Here is a 13,555-nt window from a genome sequence, read left to right as displayed (position 1 = left end):
TTAAAGTACCCAAAGGGTGTAGGTTCATGTCCTGGACCATACCCTCTCAGTTCTTCCCGACTTTGCTTTAAGTCCGTCTGCATCACCAAAGCCCTGTAAAAAGGCCACAGTGTAAATCCATTCCTTGTCCACAATAAGACCTAGAAGTATGTGCAAAGTTAAGCTCATCTTTTTAAGAGTTTTGAAAACTAAAATGAATGACTAAATATCAAAGAATTAAATTGTTGATCAAATAATTCCTGTAAATGTCCCAACCTCTCACCTTGCCTCAGTAAATACTACAGAGGCCGAGAGACACCTGAATTGCAGCGCACTGCTGTGCCTTCACCGCTGCAGCACTTTCATTGCGTTTCTGTTCGACAAAATCGTCTGTTGTCATGATTTTTTCAAATTCCCAAATCCTAAGAATGATAAAAAAACTCCCCTGTACCAAAGAGCTAATACTTTTCTGAGAGAGCTTTTTTTCTTCCCATAAAGGTTTTTCTGTTAAGTGTTTGTGGGAAAAATTTGTCTTCTTCTGTCTATTTATGCGTATTTCCAAGGTATCCTTATCCATGACAGTTGATTAGCCCTGGAGGTGGTATTTCTCTGCAAGGCACTGCTGCTTTTCTGGTTGTACACAAGGATCGAAAGCGCTGAGCTCCCAACAAACAGAATCATGGTGTCCTACCCATTTTGTGTGCCTTCCATCACCACGTGGCAAGTCTTCTGGGGCAGAGATTCACTCCTGTTCTTTATTTTTTAGCAAAATAGGATCCTGTTTGAGCTGGGGTCTCTGGGCCAGACTGTGATGCAGATAACTATGGCTAAAACAAAAATCTTTCACACGTTTTCCCTCACAACAGGGCCCTTCTTGAGAATAAAGCTCTTTTATTAAAGAAACACAAATCTGTGCTTTTTTAATGAGAAAGATAAAATATCACACCGTAGAAATTGGCAGAAGACCAAATATGTCCAGGACAATTTACTTTGCCCTAATTAGTCTTGTCTTTTCCCAAGCACCAGTCAACCTGTTCCTCTTCCGGATTGTTTAGTCCAGGATTAGTATCTGTATGCCTGACTTATTCTGATTTTACCTTCAGGTGCAGGTCAAAGACCCAGTGGTTGTACTTCAATAGGGCTTCCTTGGTTAATCTTTGCTCCAAGACAATGGGGTGGTTTTACAGAAATTCCTGCCACTCTGTTCCTGTCTCTGGGCTAACCAGTGAGGGAAGGACAGAGCTGTTTTACCCTGAGCTTTCAAATGCCCAGTGGAACAAGAAAGCTGCAGCCTCTTGAAAGCTCTCTGGCTGGATCTCATAAATAATAAGAAAAGTCTCTGACTGTTGCCTTGGCCATGTCAAACTTCTCTTCAGACAACCAGAAAATTCATCTTTCCTATTAATCTTCCTGATTTTGATGCCAGATTCATGGGTTATGGTCTGTTCGTCCTGAGAAAATGTTATCCGAGTCAATATTTAGACAGAATAAGCCTTAATCACAACATAGTTATGCTTCATTAAAGAGGTTTTCCATTCGCTTCATTCAGAAAATAATGCAGAATGTACCAGAAGCAAACAAATTGGGTAGATTTCCTATTCATGAAACCCTTTCTTTCTTCCATAGAAATAAAGGGATAATTACTTGTTCAGAAGCCTTTCTTTTTTTCCTTCAGAGGAGGAATAGGGATACATTTCCTCGGCCTTGCTAGTGTAGATGCACTTGTTGGGTGGTGCCCAGCTCCTCACATTGCTGATGAGTAGACCCAGAATGACACAGACTGCTTTTTCTCTTAATTCTTTCTTTAGGTACCACCCCAAAACGGTGTTCATCTATGATGCTTCTCTGGTCATGAAGGTCATTCTAAAAAAACCTACTTTTAGGAGTGACCCTGACCTTGGTGTACTCCCAGGCCTCCCAGGAGTGTAGCTCAGGCTCTCTGTAGATCCCATCTCACCTTCAGGTGGGAAACATCCAAGGAAAAGTCCCCTGCCTGCCACTTCCCATGTCCCCTGGTCTCATACCCTGTCTTTGGCCCCATGGGACAACCACAAGGGCAGAGAAAATAGATGGAGGAGACTGAGACTGGTCTAAGCAGCTGGCCCTTTCACAGCTGGGCACATACTAGAGGTCAGGTCTCAGGAGCATGAATATGTAGAGTAGAGTGCAGGCATGGCAGATATGGCCTCAAAGCCCCCCTACACAGCCATGTGGCTGTATTACCATAGTAACTGGCCATTCAGCTGTCCATAATGTAGTTCTTTATCCTCACAACATCCTGGCAAGGTAAAAAAGTGCTTTTTGTCTCCGTGTTGCAGAGGAACCTGCGTGCAGTGGCTCACCCAAGGGCACGCAAGCAGGCTGTGGCAGAATGATGCTGCCTTGCCTCCTGCAGCCTGGGGCAGCACAGAAATCATGACATTTTCCTTCTTTCTTGCACTAAGGAAATGGGTTGCAGCTCCTTCTTCATTTGCTGTTACCCACCACCCATGAGCACAGACCAGACTAACTGGGGAAGGCTGCAGAGAAGCTGGGGGGCGTGGGGGGAGGCCAAGCGGTGTGTCGGAGTCTGTCCCCTTCTCCAGGGCATGGAAGAGCAGATGATTTTGCCTGCAGTGCTCATAAAAAAAATGATTTCTTTCATCTCTTTCCTGAGCAAAGGCCAGTGCTGAGCCTAGCAGATTATTCAATAACATCCCATAAAAATATTAAATTTCTGTATCGGAACCAAATTAAAATTGTATTTCATGATGTGAACAAAGGTACCCAAGTCGATTTCGTCTCTCTCTCTCCCTCTTTTTTCAAATTTAATATCACATAGAAGAGAGAAATGAAATCTGTATTTAAATGGCTGTGGAACATTGTGCATTTAAAGTGCACAGCAAGTCACTCCCTAAAGCACTCCATATGATATGTAAATCTTTTGATCTTTCACAAAATGCATGAGTTCCATAAAGAATAATGAGTACTAGCTTGGGAACTACAATATTGACTGTCACTGTAGTGCACTTAGCCACAATTATTATTTGCATGGCTTTTGCAACATAACTGGAGGGGAGAGTCCTGTGAATATTTTTAATGCATTCTAATAGCTACTAAAAGAGATTTTATTTTATAATAGATGCATTCTTTCTTTTGGGTCTACAAGTATTTTTTTCAATTTATTCATTACATTTTTTACTCTTTATAAGGAAGCCTCTATGGGGAAAAGCAGAAGAGCATACAAGTCCTGAGGAAAGAAACAATTGACATCCTGCCCTGCCATTAGCTGCAATAAAGCAGGAAAATTGACAATAACATTTATTTATTCTTTAAGCCAATGAGTAAAGTTTAACTTGATAAACGATCTTGGGTATGATCTGCCTGAGGGAGCATGAAGTGATAGGCTCCCTTTGAGGCATTTCCGAGCACCGGCCAGATTCTCTGCAAGGTGTAAATGCATAGAGATCCCATAGGATCAGTTTGTCAGTGACTGCTGAGGTCAGCAGAGCCTTTGGCACCAATGTGGCATGTTGCCTCTGATTTTCAGCATGGGAAGGATTTAAATGCATCGGCCTGGTGGTAATTGGTACTTATTTCCAATACTAGTGATAGGGAGGGAGAAGCTGAGATGTTGCTGTCTGCATGCTGAGTTTTTCCCACCTTTCTCTCCAGCTTTCTGGGGATGCATCAGCCCAGACCCCTCCTGGAGGTGGGGAGCTGAACTCTGTCTTGGAGAAGAGGAGATTTCTCCCATCTTTATTGTGGACACCAGCATCCCATTTGTTCACCCAGGAGATGAGAAGACCGCAAGCTAATGGTGCAGGGAAGCTTGGTAGGAATAAAGGCTGTCACAAGCACCACATTAAATAAAGTAAAATTAAAGAATTAACTTATTACACCTCTGCTTTCTGATTTCCTTCCTGAAGCTCTCAATATCTCTCTGAAGGTCTGTTCCAAGTAGCTCGACACATTTTTTTATTTGCATTACAACAAAGCCCAGAAGCTACAGAGAAAGATTAGAGTTGGTTGAGCTGGCAGGGAGATGGTCAGTGCTCCCAGGAACACAAAACACAGCAAAAGGGCATGGATGGTGCTGCTGTTCTTGGGTTGGATAGGAAAAGGCAGATTATTGAAGATGAGCATTTCTTATAATGCAGAAATGATTGAGTGGTCCAAAGAGACACTCAGTGAAGTCAAGTGCTGTTTTACCATTGACTTCTCATGGAACAGCACACATGTGACAGGTCATGGGTGTGATGGCCTGGCACCTCTTTGGTGCACAGTTCACCCAGTCAGCAGAACAGATTTACAGCTGAAGAAATAACATACGCACCAAAATCAAATCCGAAGATCAGTCTGTGTCCCTGGTGACCACTTGGTTCAGAGAACGGACCTTTCCTTCTATCAGGCAACAATGATTCTTAATAGTTTGCATTGATCTGGTCTCAAGGTCTAGCCTACAATGAGAAAGCAATGTTTTGTCTTTTTGTGCCTCAGTTTCTCTGATTGTAAAAAATAGGCGTAGTACCATTTTCTTTCCTTATAAAAGCACTTTGAAGAAAACGTTGTAATTAATGGTATAGACAAACAGTGATAGAGCATTGCAATAGAAAATTGGTCCTCTGATTTGAACAGGCTTCAGGAGGCCAAGGTGGTAAAAGACACTTTCTGAGCTCCCTGCAGAATCAAAGCCCATTTTCATGCAAAACAGTATTTGTGAAATTTTTTTCAACCCGTTTCAGCTTCATCCCAACCTAGAAAGGATGCAGGACTTGGAAAAATTAGTTCTGTGCATGGCAAGGAAGCATCAAAATCTCTTTGTCTGTTTGGCCCCTTGATTTAAACTCTGACACATCGTTGGGACACATTGGTCGGTCCCATTTTTTCATTGCTCTTATCCTTGAAGATGTGACTCCTGCTCAGTGTTGATCATTCAATTGGTCTTTAAAAGACTAATGATACTAGTGCAGAGGATGATTTAGATCTTGCTAAGTGAGTTAATTCTCTCTGGTTTATTTCTTGACACTGAATTGCCCTACATTTTCTAGTATAATTTTTAGTTTCCCACCTCCATGCACAAGCCCATCTTTAATGATGAGAAAAAGACAAATGAGTTTGGGGTGAATTACCATATTGTTGTCTGTAGAACAAGAACCAGATTGTTGATTTTAAGTCTTTCTTTTTTTACCCTGGACCATGAGGATAATTTTAAAAAAAATAATAATAAAAAAGGATTTCTCTTTGAAGACATTTGTCAGAAACAAGCTGCACCAGTTCTCAAAAATCTACTGAACTTGTTTACTTGGTAAGACTTCTAGTAATTTTCCATAACATATTGCCATTTATTATGCTCTGGAAAGGCACTACAGTGATTTCAAGAGGAGAAAACCAAGAAAGATTATTCATTTCACATCCTCATGCAATTCTTTTGTAGGTGGCTTTCAACAAAGGGTGATATTGGATTACATTCATTTTGGTTCTTAATAAACTAGTAAATCTCCCATTGTTCTATGTTGTCCAATTATAAAAGCAATGAATATGAGACTAAGCACTTCAAGATAACCATAGCTTTAAAGATAGACAAAAAGCTTTATAGATTAGGATCAGAATAAAACTGCCATTTTTGTAGCATTTTGATGAATAATATTTTGTGAATTAAAGCATTCTCTCTTAGGAATGTCAATAAATTACTCTTTAAGTAGGAACCATTGCAAATCTCAGGGAGAGTTTCCGAATATCTAGGGTACTGAAAAGGAAAGGAAGTAAATCCTTCCTAGAAGTTATTTCCTTGCTGCCTGAAGAGGAGATTATGAAGGGTATTTCCTGAGGTCTCTTTGCCTATAGGAGTCATCTGTTGGGATTTTCTTGAACTATTTTTGTTGCCTTCCCAGTTAGGATGTGGTGCCTTTTCAAACATGCTTCTTAGCTACACTGTGTTTCAAGAATTGATTCTTCAGTACTTTGTAAAGGCTTAATTGGCAATAAAAATTAGTATTTTACAGTCAGGATTTGCTTATTTGCTTGGTCCAAAGCAAGGGTTTCAAAAGTGGTCCAAGAACTGCTTTTGAGAGGTCTCTGGAGGTAACGAAGAACAACAGCATTGGCAACTGGTTTAAATACACTGGGCAGGGGCTGGACCACTGGGGTAAAATTTTAGGCATTGAAAGGTGGGGAAAAAAGAGTTGCAAGCCACAGCTGTAAATACCACAGGCCAGAGTGCTCTGTGGGCTTATGAACTGGGATCATTACCTTACTCAACTCAGTAAGAATTCATGAGCCGTCTACAGAAACATCTATTAATCTATTAATTGCCAGCAGATTCTTTGTCAGCAAATCCTTAATGGAAAGTAGAGCCCTCCACCCCTTTAATCCTCATAATCCTACCTTGCATGCAACTTTCCAAAATTGTAATGCAGAATGGCTTAATACTGTAAATTTGTCCATTGACGGAGAGGAAGAAATGACATATGGCTCTCTCCAGTGGTGACACAGAATAAATGTCCCATCCAGTTGCTCATCCTAGTTGTATTTTAAAGCACAATATAAAAGGAATGTGCACCACAGATATCAGTTTGGTAGAGAGGAAAATATATAATGAAGATATGTAGAAAGACACACGAGGACAGATGTGGGGTATGTCTAGATAGCTGAGTCCAAGCATTAAGCCTTTGTCTCTTCCAGGTGAAGGTTTAGCACCCATCTCCTCCCTTGGCTTGGACTAGGATGAATTTTTGCATCAGGAAACTTCTACAGCCCCAGAGAGATCCTGAATCCTCTCTTTGAATGTAGCCTGGGAGGGACACCATGCTTGGCAGATCTGGCAGCAGCATTAGTGGCATAGCTCAAAGGAGAAATGAAGGGTAGAAGAGAAGATCCTTCCCTGCGGTCAATCCTCTCCTCACATCCTTACCCTCTCACTGCTTCCCAGGATTTCAAGAATCTTCATCTCTTCCTGGATGGCTCTTCCATTCGAGAGTGAGCTGCTGGGTAAAAATAATTCTTTCGTTCAGGATTGTCAGTCACATCATGGGACCATGCCTGAAACTGCAATCACACTTTTTGATCAGTTCTGCTGAAACAACCTGTTGTCTTTTATAATAACATTTCCATTGGGAATATTCAGCTGCTGAGGCTAAAAAGAACCATTTCGTATCATACAGATAACTACACACGCAGTGACTTTGCATTTTTATCTTTTTGATTTTCCAGTGGGTGTATTTGCCTGGGGTTTTTTTCAGACCACATCCATCTGCTTCGTAGTTCTTACAAAAGCTAGTTTACATGCAATAATTGCCATTAAAAATGTAGAGGGAAAGCTCATTGCACAAATGCATTGTTTTGCTCCTTTTAAAGCACACAGAAGCTACAAAACTCCATGAAGCTGATTGATGGATGGGTTTATTTAATTATTACTTTCAGAAACATGTTCTCTATCTTGCCCATAGCAGGTGCAGGCTGTGACGTGGCATTTGCTCTGGTAATTATGCAGTTTTTTTGTAAATAGCAGAACAAGTCAGGATGAAAGATAGCACTGCCCTCAGGTTGTGGGAAATTATTCAGCTTTCTCTTTACCAAATTTCAAATGATACGTTTAAATGATAAGGTCACTTTGATTCCTGTTGCACCTCCCACCCCACCACTTTTACTCCTATGACATAGAAATGGGAGAGAGAGAGGGAGTGGCACTGGAGGATGAATACGTGGAAGGGGCAGTTTGTGATGGATGTTGTTAGTTACTGCAGGAACTGAGTGAATGATGTGGGTACTCTACACTGCAGTATAGCATTAAAGACACTGAGATGTAAGAATAAAAGTGGCCTTTTAGTAAGGCTAGTGCTTTTCCAGGTGAGGCACTCCAGCTTGGATTGTTTAACTCAGATCTCCTCCAATGTCCTCCATCCTATGCTTCATCCTGCTCTTCTTCTGTGTTTGAAGGGGTCCGCACTCAGAGTTCAGGCCATTTCCCAGCATCTCCATCCAGTGTTTCTTTCCCCAAGCAAGGGGTAAATAACAGGTGCTGTGCAGGCAGATGGGTGTACTCAAATTCTTCGCTAAGAGGATGACAGACAATGAGGAATGCCAAGGCAAGCATCCCCCAGTCACCAGGAGATCCTTCCACAGAGAAATGGGACCTCTAAAGAGCCTTTGTCATCCTCTGCCTGTAAACTGTTCCCTGAACATCTCCTCCCCATGGGATTCAAAAACACAGAGTATGGATGATGGCTGTCAGCTACATCAAGATTTGGAGCTGAGGCTCCAAAGGAGTAGCTGGCCACTTTCACATTGATTTAAGATAACAAGAGATCAACAACTAAAGCCTATTCCTGTAATCTGCTCAGAGCAGATCTACAAACAGCTCTCTTGCAGTAGTGTGGAGCAATGTGAGGATGTATAAAATCTCCAGGCAGTATTTCTAAGCTTGGGTGCCTAAAAATTTCCACCAGGGCCAACATTTTCAAAGCCAGGTAACAATCTTGTGAACTTCTTTTGACTACTCAGTTTGGTCCCTTTGAAGTGGCTCGGCTGAGTTACCCAGGACCACTAGCCACCCTGTGTAAATCCTGGGTCTAAAGCCACATCTAGGAGATTGGGTATCTTAGCATCTCCACTCTCGGCTTACGCTGCTGTGAGCTGCCCAATCTTTTATCGGATGTACTGAACACTTGCACTTCGCATTGAAATCAATAGGAATTGATGGTGTTTGGCACCTACTGAAGGCACAGTCTTGCTTACTGATGGCAGTGGGTAAATAACAGGTACTGAAATAGGCACCCTTTGGAAATGTTAGCTTCTCTGCTCTCTATCAAGTGTGCAATGAAATGAGAATAAACCTGACAATGAAAATGTGTGTTCAGTTTATATAAGAGCTTAGCTGAACAATATAATGTTTCAATGGAAGGTGCAGAGTACGTATATGAATGAAAATCAGTTGATTGTTACCATGTGTCTATCAAAATGAAAATAAGGTCCTTCACAAATCTTAACATTTTATAGAGGGGAGGAATATTTTTTTAATTAGGATTAAAAATATTATCTATTTAAAACGTGCCCATGCATATAGTTCTGGCATAGCCTATGGCAACACCTATAATTTTAAAATAAAACTGTTTTTTCCAAGAAGGAAGTAATTTTGAGTGATAACTAATTTAGATAGTGCTAATTATATTGGTTGGAACTTGCAAGGGAGTCAATGGATAAAAAGTTGATTAAAGCAAAGTTATAAAACAATAAAAAGCTCTTACTCTTCTCTTTGAGATGTTCTGAACATTTTAATGTTTGTCCCTGCCAGCTCTCTTAGGTGAGCTGCAAAGTGCGTGTTTCCATACACTTGTTTGAAATCAAATGAGAGGAGAAAGTAAGATCTTTTTGGTCAGTTTAAGAACAGTGGATGTATTCTACACCCTGAAATACTGCTTAAGATGATGTAATAAGTTACATAGCAATGTAACATACCTGATCCTTTGGTTGTCTGTGTTTTGAACCAATGGCCAATGTTACTTTGGCTGAGACAAGCAAGGAAGAGTAGCTGATAGGATTTGTGAACCTTTCTATCTCTGGAACTAATGCAAGACATTGCCTGGCGTTGCTCACTATAGGTCCTTAAAAGTGCATCAAATGTCTTACGATGCAATGCAAATACCACCGGACCCTACCTTTATGTAATTTTTTCTGGAAGTGCTTTCCTAGCTGGGATCCCACAGACCAAGAATGCCTTATGTCTACTTCCAGATGCCTCATCTTTGGTTTCATATCTGCAGCAAACCATGCAGTCTTGCTGGTTCATAGCTGGACATGTAGTCTCTAACATTGGAATGGGTAGATCCACTCGTGGCTTTGAGGACATGAAAAGCACAGCCTTCTCCATGGTGGAGGCAGGTAGGGTTGCTCTACCCAGGCCAGAATTCTGTCTTTTCTCTATCTTCAAGTTCTTCTGCTGGAAAAGTTTAACTGACCCTAGCAGAGAGTGACCAAAGCACAGACCTCCTTGAGAGGATGAGGAGAGGCAAGTGAGGAATGAGGTGTAGTTAGTTCTAGTTGAATACTAATTCTGTTGATCGCCTCACTCTGTTTCTCAAGCCATGTGTTCCTTACCCTCCTGGCTGAATAATTTACACAAGAAGATGGTAAGGTTAGTGAGTTTTTCTGAGAAATCAGGCAGATCTCACTGAGCTACAAAAAGAGGAAGCCAATGTTTTTATCCTAACTGTAAGTGTCCTGGTTTCCCCCAGCCATATGGGAAATCTCTTCCTATCATGCCGTTGCTCAAATTTTGCTATTTCTTGGAAACAGAAATGAACCAAAGCCTGTAATGATACAGGGTGGGCTGTTGCCGACTGCAGAGAAGTGGTCCTGGGTCTCTTCTGCTGCTACAGGGTGCAGCATCTCAGGACAGTGCATTGCCATCAGGAGACACAAAGAGAAGGCAACAGAAGAAGAAAAAGACGGGAATATAAGCGGTCCTCATGCTTTACTTGTGTGCTGGTCCTCTTATCCAGCTGCATGAAGGTTAGGTTTTTGCAGGTTTTTGCAGGTTTTCCTACAAGATAGTCATCACTGTGCACAGCGAAGACTGTGTGTGCCTGAGGATTTTATGTGTAACACAAAATTCTGATCATGAAGTGATGAGGCAATTTTACCTTTCGGGTTCAAATTCAGCATTATTATTATTGGTGTTTATAGGACTCATATTTTATTTTATTTTAGGATGTATTTGCTTAATTATCAAGAGAAGGGGTAGATGTTAAAAGAAAGGGAAAAACAAATAAGAAATAGAGATATTTAATATACATCAGCTAGACTGTCTGCAAGCAGCCTGGCATAAGTCATCCTTTAATAGAGCTGTAAGAATAATTAATTTTTCAGTTCAGTGGTCAAACTGAAAAACTATGAGGGAGGAAGGAGAGGAGGTGAGTGGGGTGGGAAGAAACAAGGAGAAATGTTTGGGTCAACCTTAAGTAACAATTTTTCATTTTCTCTCACTGAAGCGAGACAAACACATGTATTATCTGTTCTTTTGAAAAATGGCCCTAGCTGAGTTTCTAAACAAAACCTTCCTTCTAGAAGCAAGGCCTGAAGATCCTGCCTAGATGGTGGTGACACAGAACATCTTTACTTTTCTGAAATTTGTCCTCCACCTTTAATTTCCTGGCCAAGCTCAGTCAATAAATTTACCGTTAGTGTGCAAAGACCTTTATTAAAATTTATCAAAACCTGCTGCCCAGCTTCAATCTGTCTCTGCAGCATCATTTTCCACCATTTCTCAAACTGTGGATCCTGTAAGATATTTTCTGCTGGAAGCAAGACCCCTGCTTTTACATCTATTAACAATAAATTTGGGTTTTTTAATGAACTTTTCAAGGGTGTTTTAAAAGGATCCTCAAGCCCGCTGGAATACATTGCTCAGGGTAGGGGATGTACGATGGATAGGGCCACGGATGATCTCAGAAGACCTGGATTTTTCAGCATGTCTCTGCCATGAGTTGGAGTACAGGCTTTGTCCTATCATCCTCTTCTTCCCTCTTGCAGGAGCCACTTGTTTTCACTGTATCACAAACAACAAACCAGACCAAAAAGAAAACATATATAGGTGCCTGGCTGATAAACTCACAAGGGTAAATCTCTTTGTGGGTAATCAGCAGAGATCCTAAAAAACAGACTCCTTAAAAGCATGCAAGCAAAAGAGGTTGCTATAAGAAAAATGTTTGAAGGGGTATTATCCAATTAGTACTGATAGCTCTGCTAATATGGCAGCAATTAAAATGTTGTTTGTGAAATAAATAGGAGAAGACCTAAATATTCTTTGGACTTACATATGAATAATGCTCTAATATCTGGTGGAATAATTATAATGAAGCTGTAAGTATTCTCTCATCAGTTGTTTACTGAAATAGCAGTCTATTTAATCAGTAGCAATGCATTCAAGGTGACTAAATATTAAATATGATTGGCAGCTTACTGCTTGGACTAAAACGATTAAGTAACATGAGAAAGAAAGTGACAGGTGACTTCAGTCCCCTCGAGGAAACATGCCCCAGCCAGGAAATGGGTTGAGACTTCTAATAATATTGGTAACAAGTAAGTGCTGAAATGTTTGCTTGCAGCAGTCAGTCTGGAAAGGAATGCAAATCCTGTTATACATCTTTTTCATCTTGGTGAGGTTGCAGTGGCAGCACTCGCCAGCTCTGAGGTACCGTGCATTTTAACTATCCTGTAGAGACATACACGTGCTTGAGATGTGTCAGATTGCCATGCCAAAAAAGCCACTCGGATCCTCAGTGCTGAAACAAATGCAGCCGCCCCGGTGCAGGCTGGCTGAGCCGCCGTGACCTGATGCACCATTAGTTGCATGGTTTCTCATGTTCACCCTTTTTGGAGTCTTTCCTTGTTACGTATCCCATTGCTTTGCATTCAGTCAGGCAAACAGGGGTCAAGGCTGAATTGCAAATCGATTCCAGGAGCCTTTGAAGGTCTGCAGAAGAGATGTGCTAGCCTTGTTTTGCGTGAATTGGCATTTGCCCCAGGCTCTGATCTGGGGTTGCTGGTTGCAGCTCTGGAAAGGGAATGCAGCAGCTGAGGCATTTCCAGCACTCTGTTTCACAAGGGGATCCAAAGTGATCTTTCCTCTAAACTCCATATCCAGCAAAAGTATTTGACACTTTGGGTAAATCGATGTTTCCATTTTTAGAGGGCTGAGGTTCCTAAATCCCTGCAGTAATGCAAGCTTCCACTCCAGCATGCACCGTATCCTAGTTGTGTGTTAATTGTATCTAATGCTAAATCAAAGCTCACATCTGTGAGATGTCCACACCAGAGTATGCAGTAGTGTCACCTTCCCCTGGGCCACATCCTGATGATAGCTTCTCTGGAAGAATACTTTGCTCCCTGGTAGGCCCAAATTAAAGCACCACTCACCTTTAGCGAGCATGACAAATTCTCACCCTGCTGCTGGCAAGTCCCAAATTAAAACTAAGAAATAGAGGCACAAGTTAGAATAAGAAACTGGCCAGGGTTGTGCAGGATATCTGTAGCTGGACCGAAATCGGAGTCCAATTCTTCCGTCTTCCAGCCCAATGCTCTCTTTTCTAACTGGTCCTTCCAGGTTCTCATGAGCATCTCCCTCCTTTCTGGCTCTGTGGAATCGGTGTCAAACCTAAAATCTGCTGCACGGCATGCTGTAGTCGTTGCTGCTGCTGTTTGCTGCTCAGCTGAAGTAGCCCAGTAAAGAAGTTGGGGAGCTTGGGGCAGCTACAAGGGCAGGAAGAGAGACTCATTCCTCTCTCTCCGTGTCCCTAATGGGATCCTAAGTGTAGTATAGACATGAGTGTCAATGCCCTTTTACACAGAAAATAGAGAATGAATTCCAAACAGTACTGGAGACAGCTGACCCTTTTAGCACAATGCTTAAATATTCTAGTGCCGTGCCAAGGCAGCATGTGCAGAGTAAATATTTTAATCCCTAATTAATCACTTTGGTTAGATTGGTAAAACAGAAGTCTAATGAAAATAATTTGAAATTTCCTTCATGAATAATTGCATTGTTCAGGGGATTCTGGGAAGAGTCAACTGGCTGACCTTCCATTCTTGGGCTGCTCTA

The sequence above is a fragment of the Balearica regulorum genome, chromosome 5 (genome assembly GCF_011004875.1).
Source record: "Balearica regulorum gibbericeps isolate bBalReg1 chromosome 5, bBalReg1.pri, whole genome shotgun sequence".
Taxonomy (NCBI): Eukaryota; Metazoa; Chordata; class Aves; order Gruiformes; family Gruidae; genus Balearica; species Balearica regulorum.
Note: the sequence above shows the minus strand (reverse complement) of the source record.